General features: G+C 41.7%; 1 long non-coding RNA gene across 4 annotated transcripts in view; it reads right to left on the bottom strand.

Moving 5' to 3' along the window:
* Window positions 1-7,548, bottom strand: part of LOC116896134 — a 68,174-nt gene extending 60,626 nt beyond the window's left edge. For 2 of the 4 annotated variants that reach the window (XR_004387312.1, XR_004387314.1), the window contains exon 1: window positions 7,271-7,548. This is a non-coding gene — a long non-coding RNA (uncharacterized LOC116896134). The remainder of the gene's footprint in view (window positions 1-7,270) is intronic. The other 2 variants (XR_004387313.1, XR_004387311.1) reach the window with 1 other exon arrangement.
* Window positions 7,549-26,658: the final 19,110 nt, after the last annotated feature.

Below are 26,658 nucleotides of genomic sequence, written 5' to 3'. Positions count from 1 at the left end.
CATCTGAAAATTTAGTTGTAGCCTTTAAAAGCCAAATGAGGCCACACTGAAAACTAACACAATTATGTACAAATTTTCCAAATAAGTGAGTCATTTGAGATAGCCAAGATTGCTTTTTATAACGTGGGAACAGAAAAGCATTTGGTAAAATGAGATGTTCTCTGCTTTCTCTGGGGAGATTGGGCAGAAGAGCATCAAGAGATTGTGAGGGTGTCAGTGTTTGCTCTCTGGATAGCAGCAAATTGTACTACCCTCAGGAAATCTAAGATCATGAAAATCAGTGATAAGTCATAAATCCAATTAAAACCAGCGGGCCAGAATGAGTGTGACTTTATGGTGATGGTTAACAAAAAAAGCACATCACTTTTTGTTCAAAATCATGATTTATATGTCTTACCCAGAAATCATGGCTTCTCTGCAAATACTACCGAAAGTTAGAACCTGTGTCTAATAAGAAGTTGTTTCAATGAGCATAATGACAGTGTTTGTTGAGCCCAATAACAATGTCTAAATATTACACATTATAAATAGGGTGTGTGAATGAAAACGTTGTTCATAGTCTACCAAATATAAACAGAATAAAGTTGTTTATTTCTTACCAAAGTTAAAATTGTAGGTGGATTGTAAATATTTTCATCTTGAAAATCTTTTCTGACACTTTTATTTTTTTATTTTATAATATATACAAACCCACATTTCACAAACCCACATATCTGATAAAATCCTTCGTTGGCAGGAAATACATAAATTTTGGGCTGCACAAAGACGTAAAATATTTTACAGTAATGAAACAATAAATCAATTATCATGATTGCCTCTGTTTAGCAGCACTATCCAGAAGAACTGAAAGCTAGAGTTGCTGTTGCCTGCCCAGGAATGAGCTTTCTCTGCTAGTGAGTCCTGTACTGACCATGATCTGTAGCAGCAAGCCAAGCATTCGGCAATTCAACATAGGGTGCACCGATATCCTGGAAGGAGCCCTAGAGATTGTACAGTCTCCTATCTTTGCCTTGCCACAGATGAAAGGGAGCTCAGAGGCATAGTTGTCACTGTCACTTCAACATGGAGCGTCTGTGGGCTGTTGAGAACAGAGGCTCAGTCCACTCGTCCTCTGGTTCACACTCGGACATGGAGACCATTCATCGTGGGAGTACTGGTGTGTAATACTTTGTTTGTCAGACGGAATTTGTACTTTTTCAATTTCTCCTCCGCTGTAGGCCTTCTTTACCTGAAGCAGCCGTAGGCGTACCTGAGTCGTAGTGAGCGAGAGGTATTGGGATGGACACAAAACAAGCAAGAACAACAGAAACAAAGAGTAGCCCTAGTGGATCGTGGTGGAGGTGATTATGGTTGTGGTGGTGGTGATGAGGATGGCGATGATATCTACTGGACATCATATGTTTTCTTTGGAGAAAGGTCTGGGTCTGCTCACGCTGAGTCCAGTTTCATGTAATTATTTTCTTTGCTGCCAGTGAATTGTTAAGTGTTCCTTATAAATTTTGAGTGTCACATCATCACCAAAAATGCAACCCGAAAACGCCTTCCTTATTCTGAAGACTCCTCTTCCATTTTGATACTTTTAAGTTTGAAAGCTATTTATATTTTTCATGCTGTGTACTGTTGATTTTGTCCCAAGGCTTTGATATGGTATCTCAATCACTTTCAAAGTGAGTACCAAGGACATCTCCCTCCAAGTTGTTTACAAGGGAGAAAGATGGGCTCGGGTCCTGTTTAAATATTTCATCTGTTTGAATTTATTTTATTTTTATTCTATTTTTTTACGTACTGTCAAAGACCAACTGCCGCATGTGGAAATCTGATGCTCTGCACATTATCAGTTTAATTTTCAGCTACCATTGTTGAAACTTAGCTTGGTGTATTTGTTTAGCTTTGTTTTCCAGACCCCGTATTGTTACATCATTTAATGTCCACAACTGTGCCATAACTCTCTTTAGGGAGACAGGCTTTTGCTGACTTGGTTTCCATGCCCAGTATTTATCAGTTATGATGCTTTATTCTTGTTGTCAGCTGATTTGGTGTACAATCATGGTGGACTGAGAATTGTTTACCTGAGGGTGTTTCAGAGACGACCTGCTGATGGGGAAAGACCCATCCTGAACACAGGGGCCAGGATCCAGAGGCTGGAGACCTGGATGCTGTAGAAGAGGAAAGGGTAAAGATACCAGCAGTAGCATGAACGCCTTCAGCACCAGGCGCTGAGAAGCTCCGCCCCTTTCCAGGGCTGATGACCACTTGCTCTCTTGAGTAAACCTATGAAGGTGATACAGATAGCGATCTCGGGGTGTGTTTGGTTGGGAGCAGATGACCCTGTCTTCAATCTGTATAGAAGCAGATACACAGCCCAGTGCTTTATCAAAGTTTCCTTTAGTGTGTATCTAAAAGTGATTGCTTTCAGAACAAGAGGAAACAAGGGAACGAACCTGGGAGGTTATTGTAAATTTTGAAAGGTTTTCATATAGTTCGTTAAACTTTATCCACTTCAAACATGGGTCCTTTCCTCTGGTCTTTACTTCCTTATGAGTATCATAATCCACAGTGAGGAGGTTTCTAGAATTCCTTTTGACTTTTGAACCTATTTAAAATATCCATAGTTTACATGCTCCTCCTTTACAAAATTAGGAGTAATAATTATTCCAAATGAAAGCTGCCAATTCCAGTCAAAATGCCTTAAGCTTACACAGTAAGCAGTCCTATTCACATGCACAAAAGACAGAGAAATTGCCAAAGAACAAAGAAAGAAGGAGGTAGTTATAGAGACAGTAAATGCGGAAAATAAACACATCTATATTGAGTAAGAACTTTTGACGCATTATGAAAAGGAATAACAAAATGGCATACTTATTTGGAAAAATGACATTTTATTTTATTTTTTTGCCAAACAATTAAAAACATCAAATTTGATGTTTTTGTTATAATTCATATACCAGATGCTCCTATGGGCGTTTTGGAAGTGAAAAGGATCATTAAGATTATTAAATGAAAGTTATTGCTTTTTGTAGAATCCATGAAAATATGTAATGAAATGTACTTAAATCTCATCTTACAAGCAAAAAAAAAAAAAGATTTTAGTGCTTGAGAATTTTTTTTTCTCTCATACTTAGAAGATTCCTGTTGAAGCACTTAGGTGACTCTTGTGGCATCTCTCTGGGGAATGTAGGGAACTTTGGGACACAACTTGGGCACCATCCCCACCCACCCTAGCAGCTCACAGACCTCTGTGCTGTGACTCACTGCTTAGATGGAATGACTCCACTGGTCAATAATTCCCCTCCTCTTTATTCAACATTTATTTCTCAGGCTGCCTACCCTGTAGGTCTAATGTAAGAAACACAGAGGCACAAAGGCCAGAGGCAGCTCTTCCTGGAAGGCAGTTAATCACTGAAAGCTGAGACTTGTCATTTCAACTCTGACCTAAATCTAAGAGGACCTTCCCCTGCACCTACCTCACAGCAGCCTTTACCAAAGACCTGCATATGGGGGAAGGACACACTCCAGGCACCAAGAGAGCTGTATATGGCCACAGCACAGTACATGTAGGACACGGGAAAGAATTGAATTGGGGCTAATTATTACATCCTCCCCAATTTGTCTAACCAGATCTCTTCAATGAATCAGAGTTCAGTGTAGCCTGACTTATGAGGAGCATGTCTGTCTTGGTAAACTTCAAGGCAGTATGGGTGTGGGCCACAGCCCTGCCTCATCAATGCGTGTGTATGTGTCTGTGTATGTGTGTGTGTGTGTGTGTGTGTGTGTGTATGTGTATATATGTGTCTGAGTGTGTGTATATGTGTGTGTATGTGTGAATGTGTGTGTATGTGTGTCTGTGTGTGTATGTGTGTTTGTGTGTGTCTGTGTGTGTGTGTCTGTGTGTATGTACGTGTCTGTGTGCATCTTTGTATACGTGTGAGTTGGGGGGGAGGTTAACTACACAGATGTTTATACTTGTGACCTCTGATCGAATGTTCAGTTCTTAACTTGGAATGGTTCTGTAAGGCAAGATACTTAGTGATGATGGAGAATGATAGGGCAGTCACCCTGTCCTGGTGCTGATAACTTTTATCTGCTGAGGCTACAGAGCTACTGAGCATTTGCCAAGACCATCCTAGTTACCTGGTTCCAAACTTCTAAGGGGCTCGGCTGAGAATCTCTAACAATTCCCTAAGGGTGTTGTTGTTGGTGGTTTGTTTTTAATGTTTTACAGTGGATGAAAAATGCCTCAAACTTATGCCTGTTTTTTTTTTTAACTCAAAATGAATCACTGGGCAAGTGATCGAGCAGTTAGCCTGGCTTTCACATAGATGCTAGGTCCTGCCCTGCCTAAAATTCTCCATGCACAGAGACTAGTGAGCTGGGAGTTGAAGCTGGCTTCACTCACCATCAACAAAAAACAAATAGAGCAGTTACTTTCTGCCCTGTGTTTTATAATAGTGATCTCATTTGCACTACTGAATCTTAAAACAAAACCTTTTATAACAGTCTCCTTTCCAGGACCATTGAGTGTTTAAAAACATAGGTCATGAGGAGAAATACATGCAGACCAATGGACAAGTTCTGGTTATCACCACTTGGCTCCACATGGCTGTTCCAAATCAACTCCATATCGGTCATTTGATTTCTTTAGAAATAGCGAGACGCATGCTTACAAAGTAAGACACAGCATCTCTGTCAGCTTCTATAACATCTGACCAGGGTTCCATCCCATGAAACCCCATCAGGTCACCAGACATTTGAAGATAGTGTGGCCTTTTATTCTACCTGTTTCATTTTCTTACTTGGTTTTGCTCTAGAACCAAGAATTCCAGAATTTATATCTCTACTGGGATGGATTCTGAGACCTCAGAAGCAATGCTGGAAACCTAAAAAAAAAAAAAAAAAAAAAAAATCCCCTCAGATATGAACCCTCAGAAGGGTCAAAAGGCAAGCCACAGTCACATGAGGTTAAACTTACTTCCCATTTCCCCGTTTAATCAGAGGACAGCATAAACGTGCTGGGATAGAGCAACTGCCCTGCATGCATTCCTTAACTGTGCCACACTTACAAAAAAAATTCTAATATCCCAACATTGATCACCCTGGTTTCCCCTTCACTTTTACCTGGATTGGCTCTGTAAGAGTTAAGTGTTTTCTGATCATTGACTAGAAGCCCAGATAGAAACTAGAAACAGGAAGGGAAACTCATTGCCTTTAAATAGAAGTGGCTCCAGTTTCGGTTTACAAGCCTGAAGGGTTGTTGTACATATTAAAATTGCTGCAGAGCTCACTCCTTGGCCACAGAATCCCCCCCCCCAATCCCATCCAACGCCGTCCCCTCCCTCCCATCACCGCTGAAGATGTTAGTCTCTGGGGAAAGCAGTTAGGAAAGAACGTCTTTCAGTGGCTTGTACTCGAAGGCACTGGCTCTTCGATCACTGCATACAATATCATTAAACTTTGGCTCAATGCCAGAAGCTGAGCCTTCTGCCTCTTTTCATTGGCGTCTAGTTTATCGATAGCGAAATAATACCGCATGGAACTAGTTGGCCACGTAGTGGGAAGTCAAGTCTTCTAATACCTCGTTTGTCCTAGATAATTTTAAGCTTTATCCAGAGTGCGCTGCCAAGAATGTTAAATGAAGTACACAAGAGGAGAGCTTTAGGTATCTGGCACCAATATTAGTGGGAGGCTGTCATTTGACAATAATTTCCCTAGCACAGCAGACGGTAAAGAAAAATGTTTTCATTCATCCGCAAATGACTAACATTTTATTGATGTTTCGAAATGCGGCTGAATACTACCGCACTTTCAATTCCCGAGCGGGTTCTGAGAATTAAGCCTGAATACTAATCAGATCAGTAGCTCCTGCAAAAAACCTCTTGGTTAATTGCTGTGCCTCACAGGGAATCTTCTGCAGGGTAGTGATGTTGTTTAGAGGCTCCTGGATAAGTCGGTTTGGGTGGTCTCCGGTGATGTGAGTTGTTGGCCCTACCCCATCTATCCTTAAGACACTGTGATAAATAAAAATAAAAAACAAAAAGCCACCCTGGGTACCACCAACAACTACGACTCCTGCCTGCCTCATCAAGAACTCAGTCTGGGGAGGAAGCCGGATGCTGACCCCTGCAGAGATCCTTGCTTCAGTGCGCTCTACTGCGGCGCCCTGCAGGCGTTGAGAAATAAGGAGTTCAAATGAGCATCAGTGAAAGACGAATGTGTTTTGTAAATACCACTACTGGCAGGAGTGTGGGGGGACCAAGTGGGGAGGGTAAGTTATTTCTAACCACCAGCTTCCCAAACTCTTCACGGGCACTGGAACCGCTGTTCTGGATTCAGATTCTCTCATTGATTTGCAAATCGCCTGGAAGAGCTCTAGGATCTTAATGCTAAAAATGAGTGCCAGAAGGGGGCGGAGTGGGGGGGTGTGTGGAGAGTGGACGATGGGATGACCCTGTGCCTTGTACCCAGTTTTGCCTTGACCTGGGCGTCGGCTAGCAGACCGCCGGGGCACTGCTTGCAGCTTGAGGGGTTGAGGTTACTGCTCAAAGGATGCAGGTTCACCCCAGCTGGTAGTCGGTGAAAAAAATAATACAACAGGGACTCCTTAAAGCCGAGGAATGCCTTGGCTTCAACCTAATGCGCGAGTCTTCCGCCCAATAGGCTCAAATGGGTTAAACTGCCTCTTACATAACAGGACCGCCTAGCTCCACACAATTAAAACACTGATTGCAGCCTCCTCCAACTCTGCATCCCAGCAAGGCCCGCCCATCCCTCCCATTGCGCCTGCGTGTCGCGCGCTCCCGGGCCCTGCACGCGCCCTGCACACTGTCTCCCTCTCACAAGTGCACACTCCGTGCTGACACCACACGCTCACACACACTCATGCGCAAGTTAGAATCAAGACGCACAGAGAAGGGCAGGCGTTCTCCAGTTCGCACAGGCGGACTCACACATGCACTAGCATTCGGTCCGCAGGCCTGAATAGTGTTCCCGCAGAGCGGCAGTGCCGCCACAATCCCCGCTCATCTCCAAAGAGGGTGAAAAGACATAAGCACTGTAAAGAAAAATAAGGAAGGGAGGGAAGGAAAAGGGAAGGAGAGAGAGAGGGGAGAGAGAGAGAGAGAGAGAGAGAGAGAGGAGAGAGAGAGAGAGAGAGAGAGAGAGAGAGAGAGAGAGAGAGAAGCTAGCTGGCAGTTTCTTAACAGCGCTATTAGCTAGTAAGGATTAAAAAAAAAAAAAACATACAACAAGACAACAACAAAAAAAGCCAACTCACTCACAGTCTTGGGCGTCATGATGGCGCCGACCCCAACTTGAGCACTTTAAAGTCGGGGGCCCGGGGAGCTGAAAGAACCGGAGGGCCGGCCTGGCCCCCATGCCCTGACTTCCCAGCCCCGCGGCTCGCAAAGCTCTCTAGCTCCTGCTGTCAAGCCGGACTAGACCTCGGAGTATCCTCAGTCGCCCTAGCTTCCCTGTCCCTCTCCTTCCCTCTTTTTGATGTATCTCTTTCGCTTCTCAGCCCCCCTCCCAGCTTGGTCCTCCATCCCCGGGCGGGGTTGCTACGGAAACGGCCGCTTGGCAACGCGCGCGAGCCCGGGGGCCGCCGGCCGCTGCTGCGCCCCGCGCTGCCTGCGCCGCCTCCCGCGCTCTGCTCGCCGCCTCGCAGGACGGTGTGCGGCCGCCAGGGATTAGCTACGCTCCGGACGCGGCCGGGCGCCCCGAAGGAGGTGGAGCGCGGTGCCAGGGGGCGGGAGGGGAGGGAGGGAAGGCAAGCTGCAGAGGAGCAGAAAGGAGGCGAGGCCGGGGAAAGAGGGAAACTACGCCCGACAACTAGGGAGGGGGCGAGAAAGAGAAGAAACCCACCCACCCACTCAGAAAAAGGAAAAGAGGAAAAAAAAATCTCGTGTGGCGCGCCGCCTGGTTATCGGGCAGCCTCGCCAGCAGCAGGGGGTGGGAGCCGACGCTGCCGGAGAGCGAGCAGCCTGGCAGGCACGGACATGGTGCTCCTGGCGCAGGGCGCTTGTTGCTCGAACCAGTGGCTGGCGGCGGTGCTTCTGAGCCTGTGCTCTTGCCTCCCGGCTGGGCAGAGCGTGGACTTCCCCTGGGCGGCCGTGGACAACATGCTGGTGAGGAAAGGTGACACGGCGGTGCTCAGGTAGGGACCGCGCGCCCTCTCCACACTTGCCTCAGTCTGTCTTTCCGTCCCTTTCCCTCTCTGCACCTTGCTTTACTGCGAGCGTGAATCCTGCTGTTGCTCACGAGCAAAAACACCACACCTCAGGCTAGCCACGCATGACCCTTCCCGGGCTCCCGGACCCCGGGGCAGGGGACTGGTTGGGTTAGGGAGAGAGGGAAAGCTTTCTAGGCTGCCGGGGGTTAGGGAGTATGGGGTTTGAAGGAGGGGCAGGTGCCACTTTGTAGCTGGGTCTCCGCTCTGCTGCCAGCAGTACTCCAGGAGTCTGACAAGTTTACAGGGCTTGTTTCTGCTTCACTCCGTAAGCGACTTTTCCCAACTGCTGGCTCTGTGCCCCATTTATTTTCCCTCACTTGAACAGTAAGATCCAAATGTTCCATTCAGCTTTCTCCCCTCTTGTAGCTATTCTCCTTCCTTGTTTTTCTCTTCCTCTTTCCCCTATCCCGTTCGTCCAACTCCCTCTTCAGTCACCCCATTGCCTCCTGTCTCCTGTTTACCCCTATTCTATTCCTTTTCCACTGTTTTGCCCTCACCTTGGGTCCTGTCATTCCTTATCCTCCCTGTTTCTCCAGATTTCCCTTTCCACTAATTTTTGTTCCTCACCATAGCCCCGGTCTTCCCCTCCCAGACCCTCATCTGTCTTTAGCTTTGCCTCCCATGCACTTTTCTGTCACACCCACACTGAAGGTCCAGTACCATTTTCAGATCCCATAAATCTCGATTTTATGAGCACACTCCCTCTCAGCTCTTCTACCCTCTCACACACTGGCACTTCCCTCCTGTAAGGAACACTTCACACTCAGGTTCTCCCTCAGTGTTTAAAGGGTGAACTCCACACTCACCACACACGTGAACACCCCCCCCACACACACTTCCCTTCCTCTTCTCTCTTTAGTTTCCCTCTTGTTTTCCTCTATTTTCACTGAGCTGAGCGTGTGAACAGAGTGTTTGTCGTGAAAGGACCCCCCCTAACCTGTTTTCCCAGAAAGCACACTGCTAAGTGTGCCCAGGGAAGATTTCCTTTCCAATTAGATATAAATCGATGACCAGTAATACTTAAGAGCTAAACAGGGTTCCCTGCCCTGCCTTACTCCTTCACTTCCCATAGAACCACCTACCCCTCCCAACCTGGTTTGCTTTGCCAATCTCCCTGAAAGATCTTCGCTCTCTCCACTGGGTGGTAGTTTGCTTATGAGTACAGATTACATGAAGCCAGTATAATACATGCATGTCTAAGGTGGGGAAGAATGCTTATTTATGATTGAAGCAGGCAACGTTTTAAATTTAAAGATGTAGGTTTGAGGTATGACTTAAAGCTTTTTAATTGTTCTCGAGGCCAGTTACACAGATCAGTTCTAATACATGTTAATACCTTGTTTTAAGAACATATTATTTTTTGTTAATTGTCTTGAGAACACAAAAGTAATGGATTTTGCTACAGTATGGTAGAATAACTTTTCATTTTTGACAAAGGCGAGGTGTGCTTTGTCACGGAGCAGATGTGAATTAAACTCCCCTTTATTCACATTATTAGTTTCTTGGTAAGTTTGAACATCAGCTTTAGATGCAAGCTCGAATTGAAGAAACAGAAATCTGTGTGCATTTGAAGTAGCAAATGGCTAGAGTATGACAAGCGGCACCATTTTCAGCCTGAAGGATTTGATCCCTCACTCACATCCTGGTGAAATACCTTGGCAATTCCTTTCCTAATGATCAGTTTAATAAGTGTTATGGCCAATTGAAGTATCCGGAGCATGTTCCTACTGTGGTGTGTTTCTTGCTTGCTTATAGACTTCAGACCTCATCCTTGTATGGCACACTTGAGCTTTATAGCATTTTAGGGAACTCTTGACTCTTGAAACTTCTCAGTGATATTAAGCAATTGTCAACATTTTAAATACCGTTTTTGTCACTGGAAGCAAATTTTATCTGCTTTACTGTTTTCATCAATTTCATAATTCTATATAAATTCTCTAATTATTGAACTTTTTGATCACCCAGGTTTTAGGGACGATTTATGATTTATTTATAGGAGATTGCATGTTCATTAAAACATTGAACATTGCTCTCAGTTCTCTGTGACTTCCTTAGCATCTGGTATTGACTTTGCCCATGGGCTGGTACAGGTGGGCTTGGGAAAGAGCAGATGGTGGCCAACTCAGGGGACATGCTCTCATTAGAAGATATATATATATATATATATATATATATATATATATATGCTATTTTGTTACTCACTAGAAAAACAAAACTCTACCCTACAAACATGTGCCCCATTCTTATCAAAGAGTATGAAATGAACACCTAAGAAAACACTTAACAGTTCAATATGACAATTTATTGTCGCTTTTTTTAAAAAAAAATATTACAGCACATTCCTTAAAGCATCTTATGGAGAGTAGTGATATAACTGTGGGCAGGCCTCTCGGAGTGCTAAAGCCTGGGAAGTCCAAACACGGCAGTTAGTGATGTAGATGCTCCTGATTGTTAATGAAGGGCAAAGTCAAAGGTCAGCTGATACACTCCTGTCTCCAAAGTTCCAGGGAGTCGGTTTTTTAAAGAAAAGAATAACAAGCAACCAAAACCTTCCCTTGAGTGGAGCTGTAACACAAAGGAAACCCTGCCATTTTCCACTGTCTGCCACCTTGTGAATGGTCACCACTGTTTAGCTCACCTAGAGGAAGTACATTGAGTTACAGATAATCACCAAGGTTTCAGCTCTTACCCTCCATCTTTTCAGGCTGCCAGAAAGACACACCCTTCTGAGCCACTCAGTAGACCTGTGTGGACATTCCAGGCAAAGCATTTAATGATACATGTATTCAACAGAGTAACTCTTACACAAACTTTTTATTTCAAAAAATACATGAGTTTCCAGAATACATCCTAGTTTTAAAAACATCATTTCCCCCATTTGTATCAATATAGAATTTGATGTTCACTAAATTCAACTGCATTATTCTATTTCTAACAAAATGTGTTGATTGGTAAATGGGGAGGTGTACTTTTTCTCCAGTCTTCACTTTGCATTTTGTTGTATGTAGCAGATCTGAGTCATTGTGTCATTTGGTGACAAAGCAGAGGACAATCAAAGCAAGGACTTCTTTAGGACCCAGGGCTGCTAGCCCTGAGGAGCAGAAGCACAGAAATTTACATATAACTCAGATGAATTTTTGGTGATAACTAAAACATCAATCAGTTTCTTTGTTCCCACTTTACTGTCAAATACTGTTGGGCAAACAGGTTGAAGATGCCTGTAGTCTTTGTAAACAGTTACAAACATTTGTATCTTCCCCACACCTGCACAGTTCTTTGTTTTGCTCATTCTTTTTCCAGACAGGGTTTCTCTGTCTGTCTTGGAAACTGCTGGTCCTGGAACTCACTTTGTAGACCTGGCTAGCCTCAAACTCAAAGAGATCTGCCTGCCTCGGACTCCTGAGTGCTGGGATGAAAGGAGTATGCCACCATGCCCAGCATCTGTGCAATTCTTAAACATTTCATTTTCAAATCCTTTTTACGATGTTTATTCATTCAGCCATTCTGCATGGATTTTGTAAATTTCCAGCCACTTCCCTGATATTAATTCAAGATAACTTACTCTGTGCTTGTTGTGCTTTTAATCAAAGGAAGGAAGGAGGGAAGGGAGGGAGAGAAAGAAAGTCTTCCTTACAAGTGATACATTCTGTTACTTTAGCAAAAGAACACAGTTATGCATTCTATGGACTGGACTTGAGTATCAGTTACTGGGTTACATGCTGTGTGACTTTTGGGGAGAAGGGCAGGTGATGCACATTCAGGAGAGTACATGTTTCCACAGAGGATGTTTCTGCTGGAACCATAATCTTGGCAATAGATTTAGAAATGGTACCTTGAGTATTCATTCCTGTAGGCCAACACATTTGCTGTTTTCATTCTACATTAAGTAATCTGGATTGAAATGCATACTGTTGGTTACAACAAATGATTTATGTATGAGGAAGTGGAATCACCAATAAATAGAAGTCAATTAGATATCCTTAGGGAAGACCATTGGGATGTCTCCTTGTAAGCTGAGTCCCTCCTGTACAGCAAAGTACCATATTCTCCCAGTAAACTGTTCATCAGCACGAAGATCTTCAATTTGTAACATTAAGGTATTATTTAAATGTTCATGTGCTGATTTGATAGACTTCATAAAAGCATAATCCAAAGTTCTTAAGGAAGGAAGGTGCCATCCTTGATTTTAATTGTTGACTTGAGCTATCTGGGATATGTCATGTGTGGTGATGTGTCATATGTGCTGTCATGTGTGGCAATGTGTCATGTGTGGCAATGTGCCATATGTGGCAATGTGTCATGTGTGGAAGTATGTCATGTATGATGCCATGTATGGTGGTATGTCATGTGTGGGAACATATATGTGGCAACGTGTCATATGTGGTGATGTGTCATGTATGATGTCATGTGTGGCAGTATGTCATGTGTGGTGATGTGTCATGTGTAGTGTCACGTGTGGCAATGTGTCATGTGTAGCAATGTGTCATGTGTGGCAAGGTATCACGTATGGTGTCATGTGTGGTGATGTGTCATGTGTAGCAATGTGTCATGTGTGGCAAGGTATCATGTATGGTGTCATGTGTGATGATATGTCATGTGTGGCAATGTGTCATAGTGGTGATGTGTCATGTATGATGTCATGTGTGGTGATATGTCATGTGTGGTGATATGTCATATGTGGCAGTATGTCATGTGTGGTGATGTGCCATGTATGGTGATGTGTCATGTGTGACGTCATGTGTGGCAATGCTGAGAACTATTCTATTGCCAGGTATGCTACATGGCATATCAGCTAATAACAATTTATTAATTATAGAACAACAGAGTGCTTTTAAATATGTCTAGATAATTGTTTTGGCCAATCTAATTATATCAGAATAATTCAATGATTCAAAATTTCTTTTGGTTGTGTGATTATTTTGCATATAAGCCTACTAATGAACTTACTTTAAATGTATTTTTCATAATTAAAAATATGCTCTTTGGAATAAAAATTAATACTTTATTTTTTAAAAGTTTATCAAAAGTAGTGACAGTGTGGTGTGTGTCAGTGGTCTGTGGCCCTGTATCCCCTCTGGTTCTTTGTGTGTGGGAAGAAGAGGGGGTGCAATTCCCCAGACTTTGTCCCTTTGCATTCCTTGTTTACTATCAGTGGGAAGATGAGATTGAGTGACCAGGATATTTCTCCATTTTCCCTCCCCTACGACTCGAGGCTGTCAGAAGAAGTATTTCTGCCTCCTTCTGACCACAACCACCTATTCCTCCAGTTGGGTCATTAGTACTTCCCCCTAGAACTATACACTAGGATGCACCAATCTCCCTAGTGTCTGGAGAGTTCCTGTTCCTTTATAATAAATTCCTACTTTACACCACCTCTGCTTTAAATACCTAGGAAGCTAAATTTTGTTTCTAAAACCCTGGCTGGCTTACAATAAACTAACGATTTTCTGGGCTTTATTTTTTATATTTCACAACAATAGTAATAATACTAATAATAAACTAATGCAATGCTAGGGCTAGGGATTGGAACTAGGGCCTCTTCCATGATGAAATCACTCTGTATAACATGTCCTCAGCTAGTTTCATGTCAATTATATTTAAATAAACGATTCTTTCGCCCATGGTGTGTGTGTGTGTGTGTGTGTGTGTGTGTGTGTGTGTGTGTGTGTGTTCTTGAGGGCAACATGCTAAGTCTTTTCCTCTCTCATGAAACTTTGGTATTGGATTACACGTGGTTTCATAGATATACCACATGTTATACATCAACCAATGATAACAAGAACTTGCTTCCAACAAACTGGTAAAATCTAGAATTTTTCCAGCAATGATCACTATCAAACAGGATGTTTATCTTTCTCTGGTTGTTGTTTTGGTGAAATTAACATGACTGACAAAATTAGGTGATAGATTTTAATATTTAAATTAAGTGATAGATTTTAATATTTTGAGGAGATGAACTTTTTGTTCTTCTTTGCTGTATTTATTTTGGAAAATCATGGAGTTTTAAGCCTTCGGGCTGCTGTTCAGCAGACCCTGGGATCTGGATTTTATGAGGGTAACACAGAGAAAGTAAATTAATGAGTCAGTGAAGGAGAAAGTGAGGGACAAGCCCACTCACAATAGTTTGTTAGGGAGGCCTTTCAGGATTTAGTAACACGCTTTCTTTAATGCTTCTGGATTTTTATGGTGATGGAGAGCCAATTCCACCCATTGAATCTGCGGATCAACAGAATTCGTTGTCTTTGCTAATGTCTGCAAAAATTCTTTGTAGTTTGTCATATCCTTATTGGAAAAACTAATTTTTATTTTCTTTTTTATTTTCATTTTTTCTTTGTGTATTTTTATTAAATTCCTTTTCTTCCTTCAACGCTTCCTATATTCTTCTCACCTTTCTAACTCCACATAACTTCATGTTTCTTCTCTCTTTGTATTTAAAATAAGAAAATCCAAACAAAGAAAATCAATGAGACAAAAAAGTTGCAGAAATAAAATAAAACCAAAGCACACCCAAATCCACGCAGTCCTTTCTGTATGATTAGCTAGTCCTTGGCATGTGTGGGACCTGTCCTGGTGAGTGGGTGATACACCCATTGCCACTCAACAGAAGAAAACCCATTGTCCCTTATCCATCCGGTATGAGTTGCAAATGGCTTCTTGGTGGTGGGACTTTGTGTCTAGCTTCTCTTCTCAGAGCTGGGAGTGTTCTAGAATTTGTGCACGCCATGACTGTGCTACCGTAGTCTGTGAGTTCCTATGTGCATCAGGCTTATTGTGTCTGGAAGGCGCTGTTTCCTAGGAGTCATCCATCACCTCTTAGAGTATTTCTGCCTCCTCTTCTCAATAGGTCTCTGAACCTTGAGGAATGGGCTTTGATGAAGACATTCATTTAGGATTGAGTACTCCAAAGTCTCCCACACTCACCCAACTCACCAGTTGTGGGTCTCTGTGTTAGTATCATCTACTAAAAGAAGGTTTTCTGATGAGGGCTGAGTGAGGCTCTGACTTACAGGTAGAGCAGAATGTCATTAGGAATCCTTTTATTTATTCATTCAGCTGAATATTAGTGTTAGGTTTCCCCCTAGGCCCATGACTTACTCAGGGTCAAGTTCTTGGCCTTGTCAGAAGTTTCAGGTATGAGTTCCATCTGAAGGACTGGGTATTAAGTATAAAGAGTGGTTGGTTATTCTCATAACATCTGCAGTACTTTCGTAACAGACTGTCTTGCAGGATTCTCACTCCAGATCTCAAGGTTTGTAGCTGAGTGATATGATTATTTTTCTCCTCCAGTGACATACATAGTACCTTGCAGTACCATGAACACGAGTAAGAGTGATGGAAGCTTCAATAGTGGTGTGGTTTTCCACAAGACCTTTATCATTAGTTATCCCTCCCTACATTCCTTTTTTTTTACCTGGTCTTCCCATCCCCTCTCCGTTTAATCCTCCATTCTGGTTCATGCTTTCTCTATTTATAATGTAAATTTCACTGTCCCTTTCCTTAGAATATCTGTCATCCTCACTGTTTCTTTATTAGCTATCTAAACTATGCGGTTATTCAGATTGAAACACTCATATCTAAATCTTAAATGCTAAAACAATTCTGAGTCATAAAAGTGTCCTTGATACTGAGTTGTACTCCAGAGCTGTAACAATAAAGACATCATGGTGTTGGCATAAATCAGAGCTGTTGGTCAATGGAACAGATATAAAGAAACAGATATAAATCTACACACACATAAAGATACCTGATTTTTCAATAAAGAAGCCAGAAATACACTGGGAAAAGGAGAGCATCATCAACAAATGATGCTGGCCAAACTAGGTGGCAGAATATAGAAGAATGCAAATATATCCACACTTATTACCCTGCACAAATCTCAACTCCAACTGGATCGAGGACATCAACACGAATCTGAATACCTCCTGAATTTTACAGAAGAGAAAATTAGGAAAAGTCTGGAACTCGTTGGCACAGGGAAGGGGCTCTCTGAGCAGAAGACCAAGAGCACAGGCACAAAGAAACAACAAATAACAAATGTGACCTTGTGAAATTGAGCAACATCAGCATGGCAAAGGATGACATTAGTGAAACATTATTTAGCAACTACCCATCAGAGAGAGGATTAGTATCTAGGATATATAAAGAACTAAGAAACTGAACATCCAAATATGAAGTACCCAATTAAAAAGCAAGGTATAAAACTAAGCAGAGTTTAAGAAACAAAGAAAGAATGAATGAAAGAAAGAAAGAAAGAAAGAAAGAAAGAAAGTAAGAAAAAGAAAGGAAAAAAGAAAGAAAGAGAAATTCAAGTGGCAGAGAAGCATTAAAGAAACTTCAACATCCTTAACCATTAGGGAAATGCAAATCAAAACTACTTTGAGATTTCATTTTACACCCATCAGAATGCCCAAGATCAATAAATCAAGCTCATGCAGGTGAAGATGTAGAATAAAGGGAAGGGGGGCATGCATCCATTGCTGGAAGGAGAGCATACATGAACAACCACTATGGAAAACATGTGTGGTTCATCAGAAAGATAAGAATTAGTCTACTTCAACATCCAGCTATACCACCCTTAGATCTATACCCAAAGGATGCTTTGCCCCAACCCACAGACATTTCATTTCCCATGTTCATTGATGATGTATTTATGATAGCCAGAAACTGGGAAAAGACTAGATGTCCATCAAATGAAGAATTGGTAATGAAAACATGGTTCATTTACAAAATGGAATATTTTCTAGCTGTTAAGAAACATGAAATTTGGGGCTAGAGAGATGGCTCCGTGGCTAAGAGGACCGACTGCTTTTTCAGGGGTTCTGAATTCAATTCCCAGCAACCACATGGTGGCTCCCAACAATCTGTAATGGAATCTGATGCCCTTTTCTGGTGTGTCTAAAGACAGCATGTATGCATAGTGTACTCACATACATAAAATAAATAAATCTTTAAAACAAAACAAAACAAAAAAACCCAAAACCAAAATAAAAAATGAAATTCACAGCTAAATGGATGAAACTAGAAAAAATGATCCTGAATGAGGTAAGCCAGGCCCAGAAAAACAAATTTTGCAATTTTCTCTTATAAGCTGATTTAGCTCAGAATCCTTAAAATAATCTATTGTTATCAGTTATTAGAGTTTGTACATGTTTTGGTCATATTCACTTCTATTCTACATCTCTTCTTAAATCCACTCTTCTTCCAGAGACACCCAACTTTGCGTCTTTTGTCCTTTTTCTCAAACCATCAAGAGCAGTTTATGCTGCCAAAATGTTCCTATCTTACTATTCTTGTTATCTTCCACCGGGGCATGGTTAGCTTACTAGGGGCTGCACTCTTAGAGAGCACTGACTCCCTTTCCCCTGAATGCTAAGAAGTCCCAATGACTCTCAGGGGTGGCACCGTGTGCTCAATCAGACTTGGTCTGATTAAGGCTTGCACTGCATTCTGTGTAAGCAATATGAGATCATACATGCAGTTGCCTTGCCGTCATTTCTTTTTCTTACATTTTCCCCCCTTTTACTGCCATGATCTCCGACCCTTTTGGAGGAGGATTATATATGTTCCACATACATACAAAACTGTACATTTTATAACATCTTATTCTTGGTCAGTTGTTGGTTAGCCTGTTGCAAATGGAAACTTCTCTGATGAGAGTTGAGATGTGCACTGGTCTGTGAGTGTAATAATTTCCGGTTAGGAGTTGGTTTGATACTATGCCCGTTAAGCAAATTAATAGTAGCAGATTCTCCCCTAAGACCTAGGACCTGTCTAGTCACAGGTTCTTGCCTTAGTAATGATCACAGGTATAGGTTTCACGTTGAGGAGTGAGCCTTAAATCATTCAATAAGAAAGTGACTGGTGTCGTCCAATGTCTTGTGCCTCTGCTGCTCCAATGGCAAGTCTTTCTGTGCCAGTCATGACTAGAGAGGCCGGCTTCACAGCCAGGTGACAGATAATTCTTTGTCTCTCCTGTAGCATATAGACCACCTTCCAGAAATAGCTTCAAATTACAAGGAAAAAAATGTGCTAGTGGTCTGTGAAGAAAAGTGAGTGAAATTGCTTGCCATATATTTCAGATTGAATGGCCAGTGTAAGATACATAAGACATTCTACATAATAACAAAATCATTTTATTAAACTTGACCGTCTTAGTTTTGTATTGACATATGTATGTGCTGCCAAGAATTAACATGTGTTTTCTAAGGTGCGGCAGAAAAAAAAATCTTAAATTATAAAGTTCTGATTTCTTACATTTTAAGCTGAGGCTCTAATCTTGAAGAAGACCCATGGTTTCAAGTGACCAAGGAGGCATCGCTATCCTCAGATATCTTATCCGCAGAGATAAGAACTCTCTTGACACACGCACCACACAGCCAGCCAGAAATCTTCACAGTCGTGCCTTAATTTTTTTTTTAAGTTTACAGTTACTTTATTATTACCACCATCATCGACAACTATTATGTTATTTTTTAATTCAGCGCCTACTCTTCCTTCTCCGAAAGGCAACAGTGAAATGAAATTAGTGGATGTAGCATGAAATAAAAATAGGAATCCCATGCTACCGCTGGCAAGGCACCTGTGGGCAGACTGGCTGACCTGTTCTCATCTCAGCAGACTCTCTGCCCCCTAGCTCTGAAAGCTCTCCGCCTGGCTCGCTAAGTCCCCACGGTGGGTCGCTCTACCAACCCCACGCTCCCAAATTCCCTTGGCTTTTGGGGGTGCACTTCTCGAAAACCCGCTATTTCTCTCTGGAACCCGGTTGAGTCACCGCGTGAAGGAAAGCACCACACAAACTTAGTTTAGGATAAACAGGTAACACAATCTCTGGGCACAGCAACTAGCGTCCTAATTTGCAAGCCATTCTAAGTTATAAGTCCTTCGGAAGCAGATCCCAACAGATCCGCCACCTGAACGGGGGCCTCTGCGTCCTACATTTTGGTTACCACGATGTCTCCCATCCAAAAGGAAGTCACTTTCTCCTGCCTCCCTTCTTCCTCTCTCCGACCAGGAAGTCCCGCCTAGTGATTGTTCCCCTGAAACCTTTATTCATTGTTCTGCCACACGTGGACACAACAGAAATAGAGAAAATTGGCTATTGCAATAGATGACTAGTTCTCAGTTATGAAAAGTAGCTGTGCACTAGTCCCCCAACCCCCGGGCCCCAAGACCAGCATTTGTACTACCCTAGCTATTTCCCAAAGGCAGTGATAGGCGATGATAGGGCTTTAGTGTGGTCCACAAGCTTTGAATATGATGCCAAGGGGTTATCTATCAGCATTGGGCTTTCCAGTCCACGTCAAGTTCTGCATCCTGACAGAGAACCTTTGATGTTCTCCAGCATCCAGCTGGCAAGGGAATTGGTCTTAATCACTTTCTCTGAAAGCCGGAGAGAGTGAAGAAGGGACTTGGCAGTGTTGGTAACATTAAGTGTTGTGCTTTTGAACGGATGCCAACGCATTGTACTTTCCAAATAGCTAGTAAATTTGCTCAATTTAGGGGAGGTTTTTTTTAACCCCTTTCAGTCCAGAACTAAATTGATCTTTATGGAATTTCACTAAGTCTTCATATATATGTTCCGTTCCCAAAGTTGAGATGTGGGTTTTTATGTTTTTCAACTTTGTATATTGGGTTTTAAGAAAACATTTAGTTGTAGACACTGCTTTGAACCGTTTATAGATTCTGGTTCACTACAACTTCATGGGAAAGGTCCCTGTCTCAGAAAACCCTTTATATTTGTGCTGCAGTGTTGAATTTAATCATAGTGAAAAGGCTTAAAAGATATTATTTAGAACTCTATAAATAGCTTATTTTCCAAAGAACTGTCATAGTAATTGAAGGCTAGCCTGGTCCTCATGTACATATTATCTCCTTTAACCAATTTTCTCTCTTGGCAGCCGCCTCAGCAAAGTGAAAATAGAAAAACTCTCTTCAATCTGTGTCTTCCTTCTTGTTCCACTGTGAACTCTAATCCAAGAACTGTTAGGACAAGTCAAGTGGTCTTGGTGGAATAGTGTGAGGTCTTGAATTTGCTTCAAAGCACTAGGGCTAGAGAAAGGACCTGGGGTACTGGAGGAGGTAAAATGAATTTGACCTTGAATTGCAACACCTGAGCTGGTGTTGACTTCACATATGTCTGTCAGGACAGTTTTCTGATTTCTGTAAATGTTTAAGGCTTTCTAGTTCATCTTTTTAAAGCAAGGTCATACATGATGCTTATTATAAATAAAAGGGATCCATAAAATAGCATGCTTGCATTGCCTGTCAGAGAATACTCCTCCTGGGGGATATTAGGAACACAGCTCTTTGATTTCATAGACACAAAAATCTTAACAGGGAAACATATTTGATTTGTGTAGACTCTTGTTAGAAATTAATTTGAATAATTGATCATTTGTTTAAAGTTGGTAGCCACTGCTGCTAAACACAGTTTTTGTTCGATTGCACATATCTGAGGTATGTGAACAGTGTGAGGAAATGGGAGAAATAAATGAAATGGAAAAATGAAAATACAGTTTGTATTGTAATTGACTTAAAATCATACCAATTAAAACTTAGGTCATTTGGAATGACATAAAAGGAATGAATTCAGCAAATACTGGAAATTGTCCTGTCTCCATCTTCCAACTTTGATAAAGTGGGGTTTGTGTTACAAATTACATTTACCGATTCATGTGTTTGATTAGGCACATGTCTTTCTTTTGAGGTGTACATCTGCTTACATTTATTTTAAACATATTTTGCTTTTGGATTGTGATCAGTCACTACTTTGCATAGGTATGTAATTACAAAGGGGACAATGTACATTAATATTTTTAAATTTTTGAGATTTATTTATTTGGGTATTTTGTGTGCATGTGTGTCTGTGCACTGTGTGCAGTGACCACAGTGTCCAGAAGAGGGCACCAGATTTCTTTGGAAGTGGAGTTATTGATAGTTGTGAACCTGGGAATCAAACCTGGGTCCTCTGCAAGAGGAGTCAGCGCTCTTAACCAGTGATCTACTTCTCCACACCTGTGTATGAATATTTAAATAATAGGACATTTCTTTACAGATTCCGTTAACCAATTTTGCATATTAGCTACTGTTTAGAAAACTTGAACACATCCTCACAAAAGCATCCACTCTTGACAGTGTGGAGAAATACCATGGAGATGCTGGTATCTTTTCTTGACTTATTCAGTGGGAAGCGATTGCTCAAGCCTGGGCTTCACGTTTAGCCTGTGCATCTTCAGAATCTGTGTTCAGCTTTTGAGGGAGAAACAGCCACTCTTGATGTAGGTGCCAGCAAAGTTCTAATTCTGGTAGAAGTCACAACTGCATCATTGTGAAAGGCATCTCATCGGGTGAAACACTGGGGCTTTACAACATACGAGAAGGTAAAACAACATCTGGGATCTGAAAACCTGACATGTACCATGTGAATACTAGTTTGCAAAGTTCTATGTCCAGCTGCGGTCAATGAATAACATCATCAAACAGACAGGCCTTTTCTAGGAGCCAGTGAAAGAAACATTTAAACTGATGACTGAAACTTGGTATGTCTGATTGTATTACATTGGAGACATGTATCACATACTGTGTTTCCATGACAACCTACTCCAGACCACGTGGCATCCAAGAGGTGCACAATGTGGTGATGTTTGCTACCTTGCACGGCCAAGGTGCTGTGGGTTCAAAGTCCTGTTCTAAAAAAATCTCCAATTACTTGAGAACATTATCAGTCTACTCAAGTTCAACCCTAGACCATTTTTTTTCCTGCATTCGTAAATTCCTCCATTTTATGTTGATCCTCTCATTTGCACATGGTGGTGGATGGGTATGCAGAGCTAAAAAGTTGGAAACCCTCATCAGAATCACAAATCACTATATCTCATATATATGTGTACACATATACATATGCATGTGTGTATATATATATATATATATATATATGAGAAATGTATATGTGGTATATATTATATAATGTATATAATATATTACATATATGTATACATACATCATATATATCATACACACATATATACATATATATTCACACTCATCCGGGAATCATTTTGCACCCATTTAATGCTTCTTTCGTTGGTCAAATGTTCTTTTAGGCCTTCATTCCCCCATACCCAACATTTCTGTGAATTGACCCTAGAATCTGCAGAGAGAATAATCAGCCATTTTATCTCAGGTGTGATGAATTTGCTTTGTGATAATTCATGAGGCTCTTCTTTGCTTGTGAGAAGGACAGAGGTCTTTGAGCATGTGACCTCACACAATCCTATTTCATTTAGGGCTCAATTTGTTCTGTACCTGGGAGGTTATAGCTCCTCATGCCCTGTTGTTAACTCTTCTCCGCAAACTCCACACACATTTGTCTTCAGTCTGTGAACTTCTCTGAATGTCCGTGAAGAGTTTATTTTCATCCTCATTATTTCTTCGGTTGGCACCGACGCCTTCTGCCAGTGCGACATGCTTCTTCTAAAACCCCGTGCTTACCCAGTCCACATAGGTCATCTTCCCTCTTGGTTGTGATAATAATTCGTGTGAGTCAGATTTCATAGATTTCACCCCATACTTCCTTGAACTATCAAGCAAATGCATTTGCAGTTCTTGGGTAAGCAGTAGATCACTGAACTAGCAAGCACCTCTGTAGTTGGTGAGGTGAGTTTCTAACTTTTCTGAGAAGTCTCTTCATATTTAGGGCCCGTGCTCACATGGTTTCTGGTACACAGTGCTAAGCTTTCTTATCTATGTACTTTTAAACAACAGTGGACGTTTAATTCCGATAGCGTTATTCAGCAGTGTCAGTTCCTGTTCCTGTTTTCATGTTACTACATCCACTTTCTTCCTTTGTTTCAAATCACTGATTCAGTGAATTCATTTTGTTCTTAAAAACAGCTACCTCTGTTGTTTTAAACAAAATCCCCCTTTTTTCATTTTTATTGGGTAATTTATTTGTTTACATTTCAAATGTTATCCCCCTTTCCAGTTTCCCCTTCACAAGCCTCCTATCCCCTCTCCGCTGCCTCTATGAGGGTGCTTTTCCACTCCACACCCACTCCTGCTTCAGTGCTCTAGCATTCCCCTACCCTGGGTCATCGAGCCTCCACATGGCCATGGGGATCCCCTTCCAGTGATGTCAGATAAGGCAATCCTCTGCTACACATCCAGCTGGAACCATGGGTCCCCCCATGTATACTCTTTTCTTGATGGTTTGGGAGCTTTGGGGGGTGTCTGGTTGGTTGATATTGTTGTTCTTCCTATGGGGTTGCAAACTCCTTCAGCTCCTTCAGTCCTTGCCCTAACTTCTCCATTGGGGTCCCTGCTCTCAGTCTGATGGTTGGCTGCCTGAATCTGCATCTGTATTGCTCAGGCTCTGGCAGAGCCTCTCAGGGGATAGCAATACCAGGCTCCTGTTAGTAAGCACTTGGCATCAGCAATAGTGTCTGGGATTGGTGTCTGCAAATGGGACAGTCTCTGGATGGCCTTTATTTCAGTCTCTCAAATGTTTATTTTACTAATAAATACTCCAGAACCAGATATGGGGTGAAAGTCTGCTAGCTCAGAGAGGCAGAGAAAGCACCCAGCTGACCCTCGTCCTCAGCTGACTTCCAAAGAGGAAGCTCTCCTTTATGCTATCTCAAAAAAACCCTCTAAAGGACTGCCCTTCCCTCCTTCTCTGTGTGTCTCTCTGTGCTCCTGACTCCCTCTCACTGTTTTTGTTCCATATTCACTCCCTGTGTACTGCTTGCTTGCCTCACCTCTTGACTTACGGTGGACTTAACAATAAACAAAACCTCTTGGATTAAAGGTCTGTGCTAGGACTGAGCCACACTATAACTGAAAACAGGTTTTTTTTCCCTAGTAAGTAGCACAATTTCTGGGTTTACAGTGTGATCAAATAATCCTCCAACCTCTTCATGCACTGTTGAGATAGGACCCTTAACAACATTTCTTTGAGTTGCATCTTTAATGTCTCGAAAAATGGTTTTCGTTTCCTTTCCCCCTTACTTCACTGTCAAGTGGGTTAATGATAGTCTCTCACCTACATATTATGAAAATTAAAATCTTAAACATTTACAAATGCCCCAGCATCATACCTGGCTCCAAATAAGCAATACATACATGTTGACCATCGTAATTTTAAGAAATAAACCCTTAATGGTATTAATGTAACTGACAGCAATCAGAACTCAGATTTGGGTCCTGTCATCCTTCTGTGCTCTGCACAGTGGTAAAGAAGGCCATACATTGATAACCTCTACCCCACAATTAGTCTGTAAGTGGTTTTAGATACAGGTGGTCAATGGCAGTGCAATAGAATTAAATGGTTAGTTCTAGAAGTCACGGGTCTTAAACTGCACTCTTCTGTCCAGTGACAGTTCTACGCCTATGGTTCAGTGGGTTCCCACGGTATACGGCACCATCCGGTTGGTAGTCTGATGACAGCTCTTAAACGCATGGCTTAGCTTTATCTGCAGAGGTTGCAGGCACGCACCGCAGGCCCTGACCCACTGCAAACAAAGCTAAGCAGACTTGCGACACATACTCGTGTTCCATAAGGACATTTTAAATGTGTCGTTATCGATTCTCATTGTTTTTACGCAGAATGAACGCGCGCCCACATCTCTGGATAATTCTGGTATTCTGCTGGTCACACACCATCCCTTTGAAGGGATGGGGGCATACCTTCTTTTTAAATTTCCTTCCAATGTAAAGAAATTGTGAGTGACAATGTCATTACAGGGACACAGAAACAGGGATCACAGTTGTCCTTGTCAAAGATGACCTCAAGAACTAGCAGTGCACTGCCTACATATATTACATGTGAGCCTTCTCAGCGTTTGATAAAATTACATCTTTTGTTTTGGTTTGTTTCATTGGTTTTGAAGTTATATCTGTCTATATAACCCAGGCCAGCCTTACTTTTGATACTCTGGCTTCAGCCTTCCAAGTGTTGGAATTGCTTATTTGTGTGTGTGCCATTATTTCTGGCTAGTTCAGTAATAAATCGCATATACACACACACACACATATATATGTGTGTGTGTGTGTGTGTATATATATATATATATAATTTTTGAGTAAAGGGTCTTAAAATGTAACCTATAGGACCTGTAGGGAGGGACATGTAAGTTCATATATGAGAGGACTGATCAAATGCATTTTATAAGGAAGAATTAGCATGAATAATGTGGAATAGCAGTGGTCTTACTATGTGTAATTTCTTTTTTTTCTTTTTTTCGGAGCTGGAGACCGAACCCAGGGCCTTGTGCTTGCTAGGCAAGTGCTCTACCACTGAGCTAAATCCCCAACCCTACTATGTGTAATTTCTATAGCCTAATAAAATTACTTTCAAATTCACAATATTCAAAAGACATCTCATTGTAAGTTTTCCAAAAATTTTGTGAGTTTCTGATTGGCATCTTAATCCTAAGTGTTTTAGCAGTTTGAGAAACAAAAATGTCTCTAGTTTGGGTTCAAAGACAAAGACCACTTTCGCTTGGGGCCTGCAGTATGCACTGCTCTTCCCTGAGACAGTCAGCAAACAGTCCTGTGATTGATTGCTTTGAATTTCCTTGAACGTTTGAACCACCTTAACCCCTGACTTCTTGTTGAACAGCAAGCGGTAACATGCTGCAGGATGGAAATTAATTCTTAGTTGTCCAATTAAAACTGGCATTTGCATCTCAAGCAATTCCCTTAGAGGAAAATACAAGGGAGGAAGTTGGATGTGTTCGAAGATTAAGTGGAAATGCACATTATAACCACAAAACTAATAAAAATTAAAGAATGACAAAACTCTCTTCTTAATGAAAGATCCAATTTGTTATCTATTTAAAATTATCTTCATTTGGTATCAGTAAGTATGCTGGTGGTCAAACAGGCATGCAGCTCCTCAAAGTCCTGCATAATTAGATCAAATGATTGTGAGCGATTCTAGAGGGAGTAGAGTCGGGAAAAAAAAAACAACAACATACAAATACATATTAATTTATGGCACTAATATAAATATTTCATTTATAAGGAAGTGGTGGTATGTGGGCATACATGTGTACATGTTTGTTGGGCCATGATGTAATGAAGAAGTAAAAACTGAATAATCACTTAAAATTGTTCAGCATGGTAGTTTATAATAAACTCTACATTTTGGTGTCATGATTTATTTTTATTTACAGTTTTGATAATTGCACACCTTACTTCCATACTTGCTTCATTTCTCCCTCCAAATACTCCCACTCTTTCTCCACTTCCTCTCACGTTACTCACCTCTTGTTTAATTGGTATTGGTGCACAGATATGTCTCTGTGTTCACATATCAAGGTTCCACCTCTAAGTGCAACAGGCAGTTAATGGTCGCCGAGAGATGGAGATACAGTTTCCTTGTATTATTTAAAATTACGTGTTTATTTGTTTGTGTGTGAGTATAGACACGTGAT

The sequence above is a fragment of the Rattus rattus genome, chromosome 3, assembly GCF_011064425.1.
Source record: "Rattus rattus isolate New Zealand chromosome 3, Rrattus_CSIRO_v1, whole genome shotgun sequence".
NCBI classification, from domain to species: domain Eukaryota; kingdom Metazoa; phylum Chordata; class Mammalia; order Rodentia; family Muridae; genus Rattus; species Rattus rattus.
The sequence above is the reverse complement of the archived record's forward strand: the minus strand, read 5'-3'. Positions and strand labels throughout refer to the sequence as shown.